Raw genomic sequence first — 19,722 nt, 5'->3', positions numbered from 1 at the left:
TAAGGTAATAATTAAACATGAAATTGAATTCTTTATTAATATCTTTTCTATAGTGAAAAAAGTTTTAACGTGTATTTTAGAAATTTAGCCCACTAAAGCTCAATTCTTACAAAGAAAATACTTTTTTATCAGTAATTCAATCTGATAAAAAATATGCCAGTTTATACAGAGAGATAGCAGGTATTAACAAAAAGTTATGAAAGTTCTTAAACTTATTCCCAAACCTGTTTGATTTTGTTTTGTTTTGTTTTTAGCATTAAACAAAAAAATGAACATACGAAGATAACTTAATGAACAATCTGTGCTCCTGAAATGGTGAGTCCATAATTCTTCCTGAATTATCAAGAACCTGTCCAAATAAAGTAATTTCTGTACTGTTTCAGCACCCTTTTTCAAATTCCCATTGCTCTCAGAAACATTAGGCTTCTATTTATTCTCTAACACTTTTAAATGGGAGTAATTTAAGTACTCCAGTATAAAAATATGACTATGAAAACACACTCTCTCTGTCACACACACACACACACGCAAGTTCTCAAAAAGCTTGCCATATAACACATTTTAGAAATATTTAAAATGACTTTTTGTTCCTTCTCCTAAATCTGCCTTTGTCTGTAGATTTTTAAAACCATTTCTCAAATATGACATTTCCAGAAGCAGTTAATTTTTTTTTAATTATATAGTGCATATGTACCAAATGGGTGTTCAACTTCCTGACATTCATCCCATCTATACTTGATGAATGTCTTTATTTGCAAAATGGTCACTAGGTTTCTTTATTTAGCACTGTATTTCATGGAAGATTAAATCTTCCCATTGCCTTGAAGTTACTGCTCTGAAGTTTGATTAGTGATGTTGTAGATGAAGATTTTTCAGACAACCTATTTTCCTTTTCATATTACAGCAGTAATCTGAGGTCATATAATGGTTAGAAAAAGGTTAGAAACTCAAAGTTAGCCTGTTTAGATCCAGTTAACCACTGTACATAAAGTTTTGGTGCCTAGAGCAGACAGGTGAAGTAATCAATATTCATTAATAAGTATTTCCATATATTTTTGTCTTATTTGACATCTTAGAAGAATTCTATAATTTAGGACCCAACTATTCTAGAAACCCCTTCCCTTTTTGGCTCACTGAAAATTCTGCCCCTCTCGATATTGCTCTTTCTGGCCCATCACTCCTTACTTTTCTGTTTGGCCTTCTCCTTCTCAACCTAACCTCTGAATTCTGCAGTTTCTTTTCTCTTTTCTATCTGAAATGTCCCCCTACTAATTAATAAATTAATTAACAAATGTTGACTAAAGACCTTCTATAAGCTATATATGATCTCATTGAGTCTTGCTATTTACAGACTAATTATGCTTAATTTCATATTTTAACTTAGTATTTCTCTTTGAATTCCTTTTTTGCAGTCTGCCTGCCTAAATAATATCTCTACTTTGATATATAATAGACCTCTCATTCTCAGTATATCAAAGTGAACGTTAAAATGAAACAAAATATAAAACCTAAATAAAGAGAATTTATATATATATATTTTTAAAGATTTTATTTATTTATTTGAGAGAGAGAATGAGAGAGAGCATGAGAGGGGGGAGGGTCAGAGGCAGAAGCAGACTCCCTGCCGAGCAGGGAGCCCAATGCAGGACTCAATCCTGGGACTCCAGGATCATGACCTGAGCCAAAGGCAGTCGCTTAACCAACTGAGCCACCCAGGCGCCCCAATAAAGAGAATTTATAAATGGGAGATGACAACTATTAATGATTTGACAACCTTAGACCTGAAATTTTTATTTCTATCACAAAATGTTCGTGCATTCATCTATTTGCATTACCATCCATTCATTGTTATTGACCAAATGTTGAGTGAAAAACTATAATAGAAGATTATATATCACTTCAAAAATACAAAGAACATGTATAAAGGATAACTATGTAGTAGGATCCAAATAAATAAGCAAAATATTAAAAAAAAAAAAAAAGCTACACAGATCTTATTCCCTAACTAAAATCACCAAAGCTGGAAATATCTAACTAAACAACAGAAGAAAAATGTTAGAAAAAAATTTAAAAATACTGTAAATAATTGGGGCACCTGGGTGGCTCAGTCGGTTAAGCGTCTGCCTTTGGCTCAGGTCACAATCCCAGGATCCTGGGATCGAGCCCCACATTGGGCTCCCTGCTCGGTGGGAAGCCTGCTTCTCCCACTCCCCCTGCTTGTGTTCCCTCTCTCACTCTCTCTCTGTCAAATAAATAAATAAAATATTAAAAATATATATTGTAAATAATTATGTGTCCCAGAAAAAAAGTATATGGAACTTAGAAACATTTATAATAGAACAATAATAAAAGCATTACATATAAAAGTTGACTGATGCACATAAAATATTGCTTATAGGAAAATGATCAGCAGTAAATAATTATTCAAGAAAAGAAGAAAATGGAATTAGCCAGTATCCAACTTGCAAAGTTAAATACAATTAAAATGAGAGTAAACTCATAGGAAGTAGAAGACATAAAAAGAGCAAAAAAAATTAATGTAGTGAAAACCAAGAAACTTTACAGAGAACATAAACTGCAAAATGCTCCTTTGAAGATATTACTTTGCTAGATAAACACATTGGATGAAAGAAAGGAAGAAAAATAAGGAATAATAGCAATGGAAAAGGTCATATACTTACAGATATAGTACAGGTCTGAAATTACAGTAGTATTTTAAGTCAGTTACTAATTTCATATGTAAAATCATAAAAAATGAGAATTTTTACAAAAACAGAAATTATTAAAATTGATTTAATAAGCATGAAAGATCTAAAATAGACAGATTAAAGAAACTGTTAGTAGTCATGCCTCTAGTTGAAAACTACTAGACTTATATTTTTATATAAATAAGTTTTTGTCAAAATTTCAAGGAGGGGACAGAGGAAAAGATGGCGGAGGAGTAGAGGACCCTATTCCAACTGGTCCTCGGAATTGAGCTGGATATCTACCAGACCACTCTGAGCACGCATGAAACCAGCCTGAGATGTAAGAAGATCTGGATCTCTACAAGCAGAATATCACAGGTGGTTGGTTTTGAGATACGAAGCAGGGAGCCCTGATTCTGCAGGCAGATATCGGAGGATAAACGGCAGCAGGAGGGTGCCTGGCCATGGGGATCCTACACCGCCGGTGAGCGACAGCCTCGCGGCACTGCAGATGAGGCACAGACTTGCAGACCGGTAGCTCAGGGAAAGGACTTTAGAGCAGCCCCCGGGGCAGAAACCTGTAGCAGCAGGGTCGCGCCTGCGAACTGCGGGCAGCTGGCAGTTTTAGAAGCACAAAGGGCAGAGATGTGCCCCAACATGGAGGCGAGGACTGAGAGCACTGCTGAGGGGCGCACAACCCAGGATGCCACAGTTTATAGCAGCACGGACAGAAACAGAGATAGTGTGGCCTGGAGAAATCACTGAAGAACAGACTGCAATCTCTCGGCTCTGAGGCAGAGGGTTGAAAACAGTCTCTTCTGCTCTCTCGGAAGAGATGCGGAAAGCTGCCAGGGAAAGACGCCAGAGAACAAAAGCCCCCCCAAAACCGGTTTTCACTGAGCCCATCCCCCACCACAGGGGGCAGGACAACTCTGCCCAAACAGGGTTGCCTGAGTAACAGTGTGGCAGGCCCCTCCCCCAGAAGACAGGCTGGGAAAACAAGAGGCCAGCAACCCTAAGGTCCCTAGAAAACAGGTGTATTTTGCTTGGGTTGTGGTCAATTATTTGGACTCTGTACATTCCCTCAACCACCCGTCATCAGAATGACTAGGAGGAGGAACCCCCAAAATAGGAAAGACTCAGAGATTATGACTTATGACACAGATTTACAAATAGATTCAGATATAACCAAGATGTCGGAGATGGAATTCAGGCTAGCAATTGTCTTCACAAGCTAGAATGGAGAAATCAATTAATGGCAACATAGAGTCTCCAAGGGCAGAAATGAAAGCTGAATTGGCAGAACTTAAAAATGCTATCAATTAGATCCAATCTAATCTAGATAATCTAACAGCTAGGGTAAGTGAGGCAGAAGAACGAATTCATGACCTGGAAGATCATTTAATAGATGAAAAGGGAAAAGAGGAGGCCAGGGAAAAACAACTCAGAATCCATGAAAATAGAATCAGAGAAATAAGTGACACCATGAAGTGTTCCAATGTCAGAATTATTGGGATCCCCAAGGGGGTGGAGAGAGAGAGAGAACTAGAAGATATATTTGAGCAAATCGTAGCTGAGAACTTCCCTAGTCTGGAGAATGAAACAAACATTCATGTCCTAGACGCAGAAAGGACCCCTCCGAAGATCAAGGAAAACGGGCCAACACCCCGGCATGTAATAGTAAAACTCGCAAATCTTAGAACCAAGGAAACCATCTTAAGGGCAGTTAGGAGGAAGAGATTCCTTATGTACAAAGGGAGGAACATCAGAATAACTTCAGATCTATCCACAGAGACCTGGCAAGCCAGAAAGGCCTGGCAAGACATATTCAGGGTACTAAACGAGAAGAACATGCAGCCAAGGATACTTTATCTGGCAAGGCTATCATTTAGAAAGGATGGAGAGATGCAGAGCTTCCAAGACTGGCAGAAACTGAAAGAATATGTGACCACTAAGCCGGCCCGGCAAGAAATATTAAGGGGGGTTCTATAAAAGAGGAAACACCCCAAGAGTGATATACAACAGAAATTTACAGGGACAATCTATAAAAACAACATCTCCACAGGCAACATGATGACAATAAATTCATATCTTTCAATAATCACTCTCAATGTGAACGGTCTAAATGCTCCCATAAAATGGCGCAGGGTTGCAGAATGGATAAAAAGACAGGACCCATCCATATGCTGTCTACAAGAGACTCATTTTGAACCTAAAGATACATCCAGACTGAAAGTGAAGGGATGGAGATCCATCTTCCATGCCAACAGACCTCAAAAGAAAGCTGGGGTAGCAATTCTTTTAACAGACAAATTATATTTTAAGCTCAAGACTGTAGTTAGAGACACAGAAGGACACTATATCATTCTTAAAGGGTCTATCCAACAAGATCTAACCATTCTAAATATCTACGTCCCCAACATGGGAGCAGCCATCTACATAAGCCAACTGTTAACCAAAATAAAGAGTCATATTGATAAGAGTATGTTAATTGTAGGAGACCTCAATACTCCACTCTCAGCAATATACAGATCATCTAAGCAGAAAATCAACAATGAAACAAGAGCTTTGAATGACACACCAGACTAGATGGACCTCCTGGATATATACAGAACATTCCACCCTAAAACAACAGAATACTCATTCTTCTCAGGCGCACATGGAACTTTCTCCAGAATAGACCACATACTGGGTCACAAATCAGGTCTCAACCGATACCAAAAGACTGAGATTATTCCCTGCATATTCTCAGACCATAATGCTTTAAAACTGGAACTCAATCACAAGGAAAAATTTGGCAGAAATTCAAACACTTGGAAGCTAAAGACCACTCTGATCAAGAATGTTTGGGTCAACCAAGAAATCAAAGAAGAACTTAAACAATTCATGGAAACCAATGAGAACGAAAACACATCAGTCCAAAACCTATGGGATACTGCAAAGGCGGTCCTAAGGGGGATATACATAGCCATCCAAGCCTCACTCAAGAAAAAAAATCCCAAATTCACCAACTAACTTTACACCTTAAAGAACTAGAGAAAAAGCAACAAACAATGCCTAAGCCACATATTAGAAGAGAAATAATTAGGATTAGAGCAGAGATCAATGAATTACAAACCAGAAACACAGTAGATCAGATCAACGAAACTGGAAGCTGGTTCTTTGAAAGAATTAATAAGATCGATAAACCACTGGCCAGACTTATCCAAAAGAAAAGAGAAAGGACCCAAATTAATACAATTATGAATAAAAGGGGAGAGATCACAACTAACACCAAGGAAATAGAAACAATTATTAGAAATTATTATCAACAACCATATGCCAATAAATTGAGCAACCTGGAAGAAATGGATGCCTTCCTGGAAACCTATAAACTGCCAAGACTGAAACAGGAAGAAGTTGACAACCTGAATAGGCCAATAAACAAGAATGAGATTGAAGCAGTGATCAAAAACTTCCCAAAAAACAAGAGTCCAGGGCCTGATGGATTCCCTGGAGAATTCTACCAAACATTCAAAGAAGAAATAATACCTATACTCCTGAAGATGTTTCAAAAAAAAAATAGAAACAGAAGGAAAGCTTCCAGACTCATTCTATGAAGCCAGCATTACCTTAATCCCCACATCAGGCAAAGACCCCATCAAAAAGGAGAATTTCAGACCGATATCCCTGATGAATATGGAATCCAAAATCCTCAACAAAATCCTAGCTAATAGGATCCAACAATACATTAAAAGGATCATCCACCACGACCAAGTGGGATTTATCCCTGGGATGCAAGGGTGGTTCAACATTCACAAATCAATCAATGTGATAGAACACATTAATAAGAGGAGAGAGAAGAACCATATGGTCCTCTAGACTGATGCAGAAAAAGCATTTGACAAAATACAGCATCCTTTCCTGATTAAAACTCTTCAGAGTATAGGGATAGAGGGAACATTCCTCAAGTTCATAAAATCCATCTAAGAAAAACCCACAGCGAATATCATCCTCAATGGGGAAAAGCTGAGAGCCTTTCCCTTAAGATCAGGAACATGACAAGGATGCCCACTCTCGCCACTATTGTTCAACATAGTACTAGAAGTCCTAGCAACAGCAATCAGACAACAAAAAGAAATAAAAGGTATTCAAATTGGCAAAGAAGAAGTCAAACTCTCTCTTTTCACAGATGACATGATACTTTATGTGGAAAACCCAAAAGACTCCACCCCCAAATTACTAGAACTCATACAGCAATTCAGTAACGTGGCAGGATACAAAACCAATGCACAGAAATCAGTTGCTTTCTTATACACTAAGAATGCAATGGTAGAAAGAGAAATTAGAGAAATGATTCCATTTACAATAGCACCAAAAACCATAAGATAACTCGGAATAAACCTAACGAAAGAGGTAAAGGATCTATACTCTAGGAACTACAGAACACTCATGAAAGAAATTGAAGAAGACACAAAAAGATGGAAAAATATTCCATGCTCACGGATTGGAAGAATAAACATTGTTAAAATGTCTATGCTACCCAGAGCAATCTATACCTTCAATGCCATCCTGATCAAAATTCCAATGGCATTTTTCAAAGTGCTGGAACAAACAATCATAAAATTTGTATGGAATCAGAAAGACCCTGAATCGCCACAGAAATGTTCAAAAAGAAAAAACAAAGCTGGGGGCATCACGTTCCCTGATTTCAAGCTATATTACAAAGCAGTGATCACCAAGACAGCATGGTACTGGCACAAAAACAGACAGATAGACCAATGGAACAGAATAGAGAGCCCAGATATGGACCCTCAACTCTATGGTCAACTAATCTTCGACAAAGCAGGAAAAAATATCCAATGGAAAAAAGAGTCTCTTCAATAAATGCTGCTGGGAAAATTGGACAGCCACATGCAGAAGAATGAAACTCGATCATTCTCTAACACCATACACAAAGATAAACTCAAAATGGATGAAAGACCTCAATGTGAGACAGGAATCCATCAAAATCCTAGAGGAGAACATAGGCAATAACCTCTTTGACATCGGCCACAGCAACTTCTCTCAAGATACATCTCCAAAGGCTAGTGAAACAAAAGCAAAAATGAACTTTTGGGACTTCATCAAGATAAAAAGCTTCTGCACAGCAAAGGAAACAGTCAACAAAACTAAGAGGCAACCCACAGAATGGGAGATTTTTGCAAATGACACTACAGATAAAGGGCTGGTATCCAAAATCTATAAAGAACTTCTCAAACTCAACACCCAAAAAACAAATAATCCAGTCAAAAAATGGGCAGAAGACATGAACAGAAACTTCTCTGAAGAAGACATACAAATGGCTAACAGACACATGAAAAAAATGTTCATCATCATTAGCCATCAGGGAAATTCAAATCAAAACCACATTGAGATACCATCTTACACCAGTTAGAATGGCAAAAATGGACAGGGCAAGAAACAACAAATGTTGGACAGGTTGTGGAGAAAGGGGAACCCTCTTACACTGTTGGTGGGAATGCAAGTTGGTACAGCCACTTTGGAAAACAGTGTGGGGGTGCTACCCTATGACCCAGCAATTACACTACTGGGTATTTACCCCAAAGACACAGATGTAGTGAAAACAAGGGCCATATGCACCCCAATGTTCATAGCAGCAATGTCTACAATAGCCAAACTGTGGAAAGAGCTGAGATGCCCTTCAACAGACGAATGGATAAAAAAGATGCGGTCCATATATACAATGGAATATTACTCAGCCATCAGAAAGGATGAATACCCAACTTTTATATCAACATGGATGGGACTGGAGGAGATTATGCTAAGGGAAATAAGTCAAGCAGAAGAAGTCAATTATCATATGGTTTCACTTATTTGTGGAACATAAGGAATAGCATGGAGGACATTAGGAGAAGGAAGGGAAAAATGAAGGGGAGGAAATTGGAGGGAGAGATGAACCATGAGAGACTATGAACTCTGAGAAACAAACTGATGGTTTTAGAGGGGAGGGGGGTGGGGGGATGTGTTAGCCCAGTGATGGGTATTAAGGAGGGCACGTACTGCATGGAGCACTGGGTGTTATACGAAAAGAATGAATCATGGATCACCACATCAAAAACTAATGATGTATTGTATGGTGACTAACATAGCATAAGAAAATAAAAAAAAATTTCAAGGAATAGAAATTCTTAGACTATAAGGAAAAGATAGGAAAAGGTAGAAATTCTTTAATTCAACTTTATCTAGTAAAGTTCAAGATACACTTACCTATGACCCAGAAATTCTATGCTTAGGTATATGCCCTTTTTTATAAAAGGCCAAGTAGTAAATATTTTAGAATTTGAGGATCATATTGTCTCTGTTGTAATTACTTAATTCTGCCATTGTAGTATGAAAACAGCCAAAATATAAGTCAAAAGATACATAAATGGGTGTGGCTGTATTCTAATAAAACTTTTTAAAACCAGGAGGTAGACTGGATTTGGCCAATGGGCAATAGGTTGTCAACCTCTGCACTAGAGGATGAATTTAATTCAACCCAATGATGACTAGGAAATTTCAAGAAAAGAAATAAGCATGTTAAAATATGTAAATGTATGTATAAAACAAAGGTGTAAAGACCAGTGACTAATATACAAATGTTGCATAATGTATTAAAAATATCAGCCAATTCAATTAGACAATAAAAATCAGAGCCACAAGAATAACTAAAATACTAGTATATATAATTAACACAAAGAATAAAAAAATTCTTCTTGTACACAAATAAGAAACATGACATAATGGTAAAGAAAACCCTTTTATAATAACAATACAAAAATCAATACTTAGAAATAAATTTCAGGAGAAACATACAAACCTTTACGAGTAAATTTTAAAACATTCTTGAAAGACACCAAATTAGATTTGGACAAACAGAGGTGGGGGAATCCCTGATTCTTGGATAAAGTGAATTACACACAAATATATGTGGCAACTTGTTATATGACAAAGAAGGCACCTCAAATCACTACTGTGAGGATGAATTTTTAAATAATATTTAAAATAAAATATCCTGGCAACAGGATAATATTTAGAAAAAGATAAAATTAGAATCGTATCTTAATAATAAACTCTAAAAAGATTAAGGATCTAAATGTTAAAAAAAAAAAATGAAATAAAATAGAACTACGTGAGTCCAGGAGAAAACATAAATGTTTTCTCTTTAACTTTGGTATAGGGAATGGCTATTCACCTAAGACATACATCAAGATGTAATAAATGAAAAGACTGATAAATTTGACTATGTAAAAAATTAAAAATACATTAAATGATACAAACAAAATTTAAAAACCTGAAAAACGGGGGGGGGGTTTACAACATATAACATAAACAAAAAGTTAATATTCTCATACATAAAGAACGCTTTAAGTTGAGGATAAAAGTTCAAAAAAAACTAATAAAAATTAGGAAAAAGTACAAATAGAAAAGTCACCAAAAAAGACATAAAAATGGCCCTTGAACATATGAAAAGATGTTCAAACTCGTAAGTAGAGGATGCAAATTAAAACAATATTGAAATATCATTTCTCAACTATCAGACTGACAATAATTTAGAAACATGACAATACTTTCCGTTCATGCGGTTGAGGAGAAACAGGCACATTCATTTGGTGCTAATGCCAGTGGAAAGCAATACAACTTTTCCAAGGAAATATTTTGGCAACACACAATCAATCTTCTCGTACACTTACTTTTTGATTCAGTAATGGCACTTCTAGAAATCTTATTGTTAAATTCACCTCTAACAATATGACAATAAGCACAAAGACTGGAGTGACACGTCCCTAACCAAGGAACACCACGGACTGCTGGAAACCGTCAGAAGCCAGGAGAGAAGCAAACAACAGATTCTGCCTCAGAAATTCAGGGAACAATCAATGCTGCCAGCATTGATTTTTTTTTTAACCTTTTTTTTTTTTTTAAACGTCAAGCCTCCAGAACTATGAGAGAATAAATATCTGTTGTTTTAAGCCTCACTTTTTTTGGGGGGGCGGAGAGGGGGGTTGGTACCTTTTAAGGCAGCCCTCGGAAACTAACACATCATCAAGTATGGAATTCTGGAACTGCTCCTTGGCCCTTTGTTTAAGAAATCACCCTACTAAATTTTGTCAATGTGAAGGAAACACGCAGTTAATTGGGAGGGTACTGAATTGTTTCCATTGTAGAGAGAGGGGCGATTTTTTGATTCAGGGAGAGACGACCAGAATGAACCGGAATAAGAAGCCTACAAAGCTGAGGCTCTTCAAGGAGAGGTGAATTTTGAAACCCAGTGATTAGATACAGCTGCTGAGTGATTTTCACGCCTTATACTGTGCTGTACTATAATTGCTACCCACACATAACCCTTGGAACCTTGGTCACAATTTGATATTGTTATGCACTTATTCTCATTTGGGTGGTTCTGTGAGAAAGGGAAGGAACTTAATAAGGGCCTGGTAGGGATAAAGAAGAATGACAGTTCGGCAGGAGACAAAATGGAGATGTTAAGAACTGAGTTATAGACAAATATTTGAAATAGCCCTTCCCCCACTCCAAACCCCTGGAGATTTGAAAGAGAAAATGGGGCTCCCATGGTATTGTAAATGAAAGTAGAAAGGATTTTAATTAAATACTAATTGAATTTAAAGGTCATGGTAAACCATCAAGATGGAGTCAAATTAGAGTTCATAGAGTTGATAACTGAATTTCCTAAGTGTCTTTTACTACCAACAACCTTTATGAATTAGCTGGTTTTTAACCTTGTTTTATTTTTGAAGTTTTACCATATTATTTCAATTTAATTCATATCATGTCTAGTGGGAGTCATTCTATATTTTTGATGATTGTGCTTACTTATGCTACGCTATGTTGATTTTATACTTATTTTTTTACTCTCATAGTAAAATATCTAATTTGCCTAATTTCTTTTTTTTAAGATTTTCTTTATTTATTTGAGAGACAGAGAGAACACAAGCGGGGGTGGAGAGAGGCAGAGGGAGAGGAAGAAGCAGACTCCCTGCTGAGCAGGGAGCCCGACATGGAGCTCAATTCCTGGGACCCTGGGATCATGACCTGAGCCAAAGGCAAATGCTTAACCGACTGAGCCACCCAGGTGTACTAATTTGCCAAATTTCTAAATAATCATGCCCTCTTTATCTTACCTTTTTTTTTTCACCCATACCCCCCACCTTGGCAACCAGTGATCTGTTCTGTTTCTATGATTTTTTTTTTTTAATCAGGTTCTACAGATAAATGAGATCATACAGTATTTGTCCTACTCTGACTTATTTCACTTAGTGTAATGCCTTCAAAGTCCAACTATACTGTTGCAAATGGCAGGATTTCCTTCTTTTTATGAGTAAAGATTACTTGTGTGTGTGTGTGTACCAAATTTTCTTTATCTAACCATCAATAGATACTTAGGTTGTTTCCATATTTGGGCTATTGTAAATGATGATGCAATGAAAATGGGGGTGCAGATATTTAAGATAATGATTTCATTTCCTTCAATATATGCCTAAGAGTGGAATCACTAGATCATACGTTAGTTCTATTTTTAATGTTTTGAGGAACCTCCATACTGTTTTCCAAAGTGGCTGCACCAATTTACATTCCTAAGGACTGCTTTATCTCTGATTCTACATATTAACAGAGATGTGTATGGCATTTTATCGTTCATTAATATGTTCATCTACAAAATTTTACTTGTTCCTTAGAAAAATATGATTTTTAAATGAGATTATTATCTTCCTCCTACAGATATTTTTAAAAAGAGAGATCCAGAGAATGATTTGCTGTTCTCAAAATGCTGGAATGTGGCAAAATTAGAATTCAAACTTATGTTTATTGGCACCAATTTCCTTGGTCTTTCTCTCTCTCTATATACACATTATATATACATTAAATATATATATTACATTACCTCTTGCAAAATTTACCCATGATTTTCACTTGTGAGCATACAGTGAATATGGTTAAACTGGCTAGCCACTGATGTTTCGATCCCTAAAATTCATTTGCTTTCAGGATGGAAAGAAAAACAAAGAGAAAAAATGTTATTTTTCTAATTTGAAATAAGGTAATGACTACTCCTTAAATAAGGGCATTTGGGGGGAATCAATGATGAGAGTACTAATCAAAATAATTCCCCAAACAGACCATTTCAAATTTCCATTCAATGAAAGTCAGTAAAAACCTGAATTTCAAGGATAAGTTATCCTTGAATCTACAATTGTTATACTTCAATGTTGTTATACATTTTGACAGGCATTTCATTAATGTTGACAATATACATCAATTGTATAAATAAAACTTTAAAGAGTAAATAGAAAGAAATGTCTTTGTGTTGGAAAGTTACATTTGCTTGTAAGAGAAAACAAAGTAAATGCAATGTTTCTCTAATCTTTGATTCATTTCTTATTAAAACAGTAGCTTACATATCTGAATGTCTGATTTCACAGACAGTACAATTATTTTGAATTATAAAAGCCTACACGGTGTCTTGATTAAATCAAGATGTTTTCCAGCATAGGACAATGTGCCACTGATTTGTGTCCTTCTAATGTGCTAAACTGCCAGAAAATTTAAAAATGACCTTTTGTGCTATAATTCATTAACCTTTTTGTGGCAATTTAATATATTTTTTAGCTTATAAGTATGATTATATACTCCATGTAAATTTCTATGAGAATAAGTGATTCATTTTAAAAAATCATATTTTCAAGGCTGAATGAAAGTAGCTATATACATTGAACTATATACTAAAATGTTATATAAACAACTGTTTTTTTAAAAAAAATTAGCTATTTGAAATATGTGAAAACTTTAAAAATATTTTATAATAAAGAGAAGCATTTCAGATCTTTTACACCCATCATATAAATGAACATATGGTGCTAAATTATTTTTCACAAGCAAAATATACTTTCATAAGTTTAGACAACTAATACACACAATTTATTACAGAAAACCAGATGGATTAGTAAAAGTGAGGCTGTGTTCTGGATATTTTGATTGTTCTGTGGCAAATGGAATTGGTTTGGGGAAATGCCATTTACATTAACTACCATTCTGTTCCATAAACAGTTCAAAAACAGAGCACCTGACTTAAAAATGATAATGGAAATATTGGAAATAGTGGAAAATAACAGTATTTGAATAAGAAATTCAGCAATACCTTAACAGTGTAATCAATGTGGTCAAATTTGGCCTTATGGACAATTATAATGTTAAGCACACTTGATTAATTGTTCCATAAATAAGGAAATATAAGTTCTGTAACACTACCCACTTAAAATCACCTCAAAGATGAGCCATTTAAAAAATAATAAACACAAGAGGGGTGCCTGGGTGGCTCAGTTGGTTAAGCATCTGCCTTCGGCTCAGGTCACGATCCCAGGGTCCTGGGATGGAGCCCCGCATCGGGCTCTCCACTCAGCAGAGAGTCTTCTTCTCTCTCTGCCTCTACCCCCTCGCTTATGCTCTCTCTCTCTCACTTACTGTCTTTGTCTCAAATAAATAAATAAAATCTTAAAAAAAAGAAAGAAAGAAAGAAAGAAAATAATAAACACAAGAGAGAATGAGAAGTCAGGTATGCAAGCTGTGAAGCTTTTTTTTTTTTTTTTTTTTCCACATTGGAATTGTATTCAAGGTTTAGAAGAGAGAATGAAAACATATTACAGACTCAAATACATGGTCTACTGCTAGGCATCATTTCTCCTGTCTGGGTCCTTTGCCTCCTTTTGTGATTCACTTATGCTCTAAACCTCTCTGACAGATAAAAGAGGCCAAAAAAAAAAAAAAAAAAGACAGAAGAAAAGGAAAGAGAAAAAAGGGGCAAAAGTCTGTATTTTTTACAACTAGTCCAACACAAATTTCCATGGCATCTAGGGTTTTTGTGTACACTTAGGAGCTCAGAGAAGGGACTTTATAAAGAAATCTAATAGGTAGTCATTTTATATAAGTCTAATAATTCTTAGCATTAAAAAAGAAATTTGTTCTCAACCAGAGGAGTACTAAAATGGCTTTTCTCTGCTGCTTTGTTTACTCCTCTTTAGGGTTTTTTGAAAAGTATGATGCTTCCACCACATACAGAGAGTTAGGCAATGGGCTTTTGGACCCAGGACCTCTGATGGGCCCATCCCTACATGCAAATGGCAAAGAAACCTGAGATTCCACAAAGTTGTTCTAGCACAGGCACCAGCAACTGTCCAATAAATTGCTGCCTCACCCCATTTCAACACAAAAGTAATTCCTAACCTCCCTAACTCTTCATTTTCATTGGCTTTGAATACGGAGAGAATTATATAGCACTTTATGGCCTCTAATACTTTCCTCCATTGGAATTTACTATCTTCTGTTGCTATATGCTTCTAAAGACATTTTTTACACAAGCTTCTGCCTCTTGACAAGCTTTTGCTATCTCATCCGCCCTTTTCCAGTTGTATGGGCTCTCTGGTTTCATCACTCTTCCTGATTGGCAAAATTCTTTGAGAACAGAACACTCCATAACATCACAGCCTAAGTTCAACAGCAGGAATGGGACGAGTTAAGTGAAAATGTCAGCTTTCTCGTTTGTCACTTCTTTCTATTGTTCCTCTGCCTCCCCATGGTCTTTTATTTGTCCCCTGGCTTCAGAAGGAAGATTTCCTTAGACATCTTCTTTATCCCTCTTATTTATGAAAGTTTGTTCTCAGCTGGCTAGTTGTCATTTTGGAAGGTAACTGACAAATGATTTAATCCTCAAAAGTCTGACTTTGCTTAATTAAAATGCTCCCTGCCATCATGAACAATGCACGTACTAGCTGCAAAATAGCAGTTGATAATCCTGGTAGCTAAAGATTTACTTTCTTTAATGGTTATGGTGACTATTTAGAAGACCAGCGCCTTCTTACAAGCACATGTATCACATCAGGGAAGTACCTTCTCTACTTACTCTGAAGGCTAGATTTTCTAATTTTGTTTTAACAAACTTTTACCATCTTTCCAGACTTTCACCAACGTGGAATAAAGTATGCAGATGTGCAGACGTGCCAGACTCTAAATACATATTGAGAATTGGCTGGAAGTCAGCTATGTTTAGATGTAAGCTCCTAAGGTTTAGTCTTATTTTGCATGTCTTAAAATCAAGGGGAAGATGGTCATATTTTCTTCTTCAACTGTGAATTCCACATTCCTTTAAAGGAGAATATGCTTGCTATCTTTGAGCATGGTAAACAAAATTCAGAGTAAGTCTATAACCTTTCTTAGGTTAGGAGCCATAACAGCACACTTCAGGGCTACAGCGCCTAACATAGCTCATGTATAAGCATATGGTAGATGCCAAATATGTATTTGTTAATTGTCAGGTGTAGTACCAAATGATGACGACAATGTAGCTGAAAGTAGATCATTGACTTAGAATAACTAGGCCTAAAAAAAGATTCCAGAATATACAAGATACTCCCTGAGAAGAAGCACCAGTAAGGAGTTGACAAAAACTTACCTCATTAACAATTAAATGGTTATTATAATTTAGACAGTATGATACTTGCACAAGGTCAGACAAATTCAACAATGGAACTAAATAGAAATCTGACCAACAATCCACACATTTGGACACCGTCTTTGGGGTGATCCATGGTGGACATTTTGAGGGCAGCTGACCCGCAGCCTGCACGCCCCGGACCGCCTCCTGTGGAAGCCTGAGCCGGCCATCTTTCTCCCTTTGTCTCATAACCATGTCCACCAACAAGAATGCTAATTCACCAGCTGCCCGCCCTAACAGATTCAAGAACAAGGGGAAAGACAGTACAGAAATAAGGCAGCACCAAACAGAAGTTAATGTGGAGCTAAGGAAAGCTAAGAAGGATGACCAGAAGCTGAAAAGGAGAAACATAGGCTCATTTCCTGATGACGTTACCTCTCCACTGCAGGAAAACCGCAACAACCAGGGCACTGTAAATTGGTCCGTTGATAACATTGTCAAATGCATAAATAGCAACAATTTGGAAAGCCAGCTCCAGGCTACTCAAGCTGCTAGGAAACTGCTTTCTAGGGAAAAGCAGCTCCCCATAGACAACATAATCTGGGCTGCTTTGATTCCAAAATTTCTGTCCTTCTTGGGCAGAACTGATTGTAGTCCCGTTCAGTTTGAATCTGCTTAGGCTCTCACTAACATTGCTTCTGGGATGTCAGAACAGACCAAGGCTGTGGTAGATGGAGGTGCTATCCCAGCACTCATGTCTCTGTTGGCATCTTCCCATGCCCACATCAGTGAACAAGCTGTATGGGCTCTAGGAAACATTGCAGGTGATGGTTCAGTTTTTCGAGACTTGGTTATCAAGTATGGTGCAGCTGACCTGCTATTGGCTCTCCTTGCAGTTCCTGATATGTCATCTTTAGCACGTGGTTACTTACATAACCTTACTTGGACACTTTCAAACCTTTGTCGCAACAAGAATCCTGCACCCACATTAGATGCTGTTGAGCAGATTCTTCCTGCCTTAGTTTGTCTCCTGCATCATGATGATCCAGACATATCGGCAGATGCCTGCTGGGCCATTTCCTACCTTACTGATGGTCCAAATGAATGGATTGAAATGGTTGTGAAAACAGGAGTTGTGCCCCAGCTTGTGAAGCTTCTAGGAGCTACTTAATCGCCCATTGTGATTCTTGCTCTAAGACCCATAGGAAATATTGTCACTGGGATAGTGAACAGACTCAGGTTGTAATAGATGCAGGAGCACTTGTGTTTCCCAGCCTCCTAACAAACCCCAAAACTCATATTCAGAAGGAAGCTATGTGGACAATGTCAAATATCACCGCTGGTCACCAGGACCAGATACAGCAAGTTGTGAATCACGGATTAGTCCCATTCCTCGTTGGTGTTCTAAGGCAGACTTTAAGACACAAAAGGAAGCTGTCTGGGCTGTGACCAACTATACAAGTGGTGGGACAGCTGAACAGATCGTATACCTCGTTCATTGTGGCGTAACAGAACTATTGATGAACCTCTTAACTGCAAAAGATAACCAAAATTATTCTGGTTATTCTGGATGCCATTTCAAACATCTTTCAGGCTGCTGAGAAACTAGGTGAAACTGAGAAACTTAGGATAATGATTGAAGAATGTGGAGGTTTGGACAAAATTGAAGCTCTACAAAACCATGAAAATGAGCCTCTGTACGAAGCTTCATTAAACTTGATTGAGAAGTATTTCTCTGTAGAGGAAGAGGAAGATCAGAATGTTGTACGAGAAACTACCTCTGAAGGCTATACATTCCAAGTTCAGGATGGCACTCCTGGGACCTTTAACTTTTAGATTGCACAGCTGAGGCAGAAAGTTGTTGTGTACTCTGTTTGGGAGAAGTTTGTCTTACTGTTTCTCTACTAAGAACTCCTTTTAAATGTGTTTTGTTATTAGTTATTAGTTTTGTTAGCACTTTTTACAATGAAACTCTACTTGACCAGTTCCAAACTGTACAACCTGTGTGAAGCTCCTCCTCTCAGTGGGTTTCTTATTTCTAGGTGGAAGCTCCTCTCTTGCAGTGTCCTGTAAATAAAGATTAAATTCCACTCTTTTCTTTAAAAAAAAAAAATCCACAAATTTGGAAACGATATATGTAGAGGTGGCATTGTATAACAAATTCCCTTTGATTTCCTGGGTGATAGGAGTATCTTTTGTTCTTATGAGGCAATGTTGGTGGGCTCCTGAATGGGGGCTGGTCACCAGAAGGACTAAGCTATGATTAGAAGCTTGGAAATTTCAGCCCCATCTTTTAAATGTTTAAGGTGTGATATATGGCCCAGAATGTACTCTGGTACATTCTTGGTAAACGTCCCATGTGAGCATGAACAGAATGTGTATTCTGCTGTTGTTTGATGAATTCGAATTGATGATGTCAATTATATCCAGTTAATTGATGGCACTATTGAGTTCAACCATGTCCATACTAATTTTCTGCCTCCTCAATCTGTCCATTTCTGGTGGAGGAGTACTGAAGTCTTCAACTATAATAGAAGATTAATCTACTTCTCTGTGTAGTACTATCAGTTTTTGCTTCACATACTTTGGTACTCTATTGTTAAATATGTATTTATTAAGGATTGTTTTGTCTTCTTGGAGTATTGACCTCTTTATCATTATGTAATTCCTTCTTTATCCCTGATAACTTTCCTTGCTCTGAAGTCTGCTCTGGCTGAAATTAATATAGATGCTCACTCTTTTGATTAGTGTTAGCATGGTATATCTTTCAACATCCCTTTACTATTAATCTAATATGTCTTTTTATTCAAGTTGAGTTTCCTGTAGACAATATATATGGGGATCTTGTTCTTTGATCAGCTTTGACTACTCCTGTCTTTTAATTGGTGCATATAGATCATTAATATTTAAAGTGATTACTGATATAGTTGGATTGATATCTACCATATTTGTTACTTTTTTCTTCTTCTTGCCCTTTTTCCTACTTTTGTCTTCCACACTTTTTCTGCCTTTGTGGTTTTAACTGAGCATTTTATGTGATTCCACTTTCTCTCCTTTTTTAAGAATATCAATTATACTTTTTAAAAAAACTTTTTAAAAGCATTTGAAGTGTTTCTTTTTTATGCTGATGCTTACCCCTGTGTCTTCTTTCCTTCCATTTTGTGATCTCTGATTATAAGCATTTCTTTTCTTGATCTTACTCTGTGGGAATTCTAAGGGCCAGAAGTGAGATACTTTAAACTATAAAGGATTTCTGTTTGCTTCTGCTATGATCCAAGAGGTTCTGGTAACTACTTGGGGCTCTTTGATCCCTCCTGGTTAGGCTCCTGCACACTGTGATACACTCTCATAATAGCATCTAATCTCAGGGTTAGTTTAGCATGGGTATTTACACCTTGGGCCAACTCAGCTTCCAGGTTAACTTACTCTTCACTGCTTCTTGCTAAGGTTTCACCTTATAGCTTTGCTGTTTGCTTGTTTGGGCCCTCGAAGATTTCGCTTATTTCTTGGAACTCAATGATGCATTTTCAATGTAAAGAGGAGAGCTCTTCTGAGTATCTAAATCAC

The 19,722-nt window shown here is 36.9% G+C and overlaps 1 pseudogene; it reads left to right on the top strand.

The window, feature by feature from the left end:
- The first annotated feature begins 16,408 nt into the window (after positions 1-16,408).
- Positions 16,409-17,991, top strand: LOC110589020 (annotated as a pseudogene).
- The last annotated feature ends 1,731 nt before the right edge of the window (positions 17,992-19,722 follow it).

The sequence above is a fragment of the Neomonachus schauinslandi genome, chromosome 12 (genome assembly GCF_002201575.2).
Source record: "Neomonachus schauinslandi chromosome 12, ASM220157v2, whole genome shotgun sequence".
Lineage (NCBI taxonomy): Eukaryota > Metazoa > Chordata > Mammalia > Carnivora > Phocidae > Neomonachus > Neomonachus schauinslandi.
Note: the sequence above shows the minus strand (reverse complement) of the source record. Positions and strands in the feature narration are given on the sequence as shown.